Raw genomic sequence first — 1,858 nt, forward strand, 5'->3', positions numbered from 1 at the left:
GGTTAGTTCTAATTTTAATTTTTTGAGGAAACTCCATATTGTTTTCTTTAACGGCTACACCAGTATACATTCCTGTAACAATGTACTAGATTTTTCTGTTCTGCACCTCCTCACCAACATTTCTTGTCCCGTTGACCGCCTTTCTAAAGAAGGAGAGGTGGTATCTGGTGGTTTTGATTTGCATTTCCCTGATAATTAGTGATTTGTAGCTTGTTCTTAGAAAAATGTCTGTTCAGATCCTCTGCCCATTTTTTAACCAGCCTGTTTTTAGGCCTGTTGAGCTGCATGAGTTCTTTATAGATTTTGAATCTTAGCCCCTTCTCAGATAGAACCATTTGGGAGGTTGCCTTTTGATTGTGTCAATTTCCTTTGATATGAAGGAGCTTTTCAGTTTGACTTAGTCCTGCATGTTTTGTTTCACTTCTGTGGGTTTTGCTTGTGGTGCGAAATCCAAAAAATCATCACTAAGGTCAATGTCAAGGAGTTACCGCCTACGATTTGAGAGTTTCATAGTTTCAGGGCTTATGCCTGATGGCTTCATGAATTTGTGTGTCACCCTTATGCAGGGGCCACGCTATTCTTCTCTGTATCCTTCCAGTGTTAGTACATGTGCTGCCCATGTGAGCACAGCAAAGTCTAACATCTCTGTGTATATTGGAGGCAGTGGGGATTAAAGTTAATCTGAGATACAAATGAATGCATTGAACATCCAACAAAACAAGAAATATTCTACCCTGTTGGAATAAACTGCTGTCAACTGGTAACATCGCCTAATCCTGGAAGTGCTGAGTTAGGGTCACAGCAAAAGAGATGCACTTCTTGCACTTTCTCTAAATGTGTACTTGCCCCTGAAGACAGATTCACACTGACCTCCTCCTCTGCTAGTCCAACTTAAAGAGCATTAAACTGTGATCTTAACACTCTCTCACTTCAAGGCTGGAGTGGAGAATTATTTTTCTAAAGATAATGCTTTTCCCCAGGCACGTTCTGTAGGATTCTCTATAGGAGAACCTGTAGGATATCCTTCCTGAGAACATGGGGGGATATGCTGAATATCCCAGCACTGTCTTTGGGGTTGAACTCTGTAGTTCTCTGTAGGCATTATAGGGTCAAGCCCCCCACTTTGGGGTCAAGCCAAGAGAAGAAGTCACCTTATAAATCCATTGTGGAGACCACAGTGACCATGAGGAACTGGCTTTGTCCTTCTAGGAGGTTCTTCCAGCTGTTTACCATCACAGTCTGGTTCTGAGTAGACCAAGGAAAACCTAGGATAAGGCTGTGCTCAGGCTCAATGATATCTTCAAATTGCCTATATTTTAAAACCCCTAAACACTGTAAAGGTTTAGTTAAGCTGGTGGCTTTATGGCCTGCTTCTCCTCACAGTCTAAGGCTTTCTCTTTAATGGAGAAGTCAGGCACCATTTTCCTTGCTGGGATGGCTGGCTGTGGTGAGGCTCAGGGGTTCCTGGAGGGGGAAAAGGCAGAGCATGGACCTTGGTGGGAGCTACACTCCCCTCGTGGCAGATGGCCTACAAATCTCCAGTCCTTTGGAGTACATGAAACAGGGCTCTGAGGAGTGAGTAGGCATTAATTTAGGAACTAGAAAGGGAAGGGTGAGTTTTCACATGATGAAGCTTGCCTTGAATCCATCCACGAAAACGCTGTCTCAAAGAAAAGAAAACGTAGGTTATGACTTGAATGTTAAGAGAAAGGAAAAGCAGGCCCTCCTATAAGAAAGCAGTGTAACCGCATCCTGATATAGCCCTGCCACTTATCTCTTTCTGAGTGATATCCTTCCTACTGCGCATGAATTCTGACCTTGAAGGAGCATTTGAATGTCCTTGATTAGACTTCTCAGC

General features: G+C 43.2%; 1 non-coding gene across 1 annotated transcript; it reads right to left on the minus strand.

The window, feature by feature from the left end:
- Positions 1 to 521: 521 nt before the first annotated feature.
- Positions 522 to 628, minus strand: LOC116573792. The gene has a single exon (XR_004279001.1). It is a non-coding gene; the product is annotated as a U6 spliceosomal RNA (small nuclear RNA).
- Between the last annotated feature and the right edge of the window lie 1,230 nt (positions 629 to 1,858).

The sequence above is a fragment of the Mustela erminea genome, chromosome 14, assembly GCF_009829155.1.
Source record: "Mustela erminea isolate mMusErm1 chromosome 14, mMusErm1.Pri, whole genome shotgun sequence".
NCBI classification, from domain to species: Eukaryota; Metazoa; Chordata; class Mammalia; order Carnivora; family Mustelidae; genus Mustela; species Mustela erminea.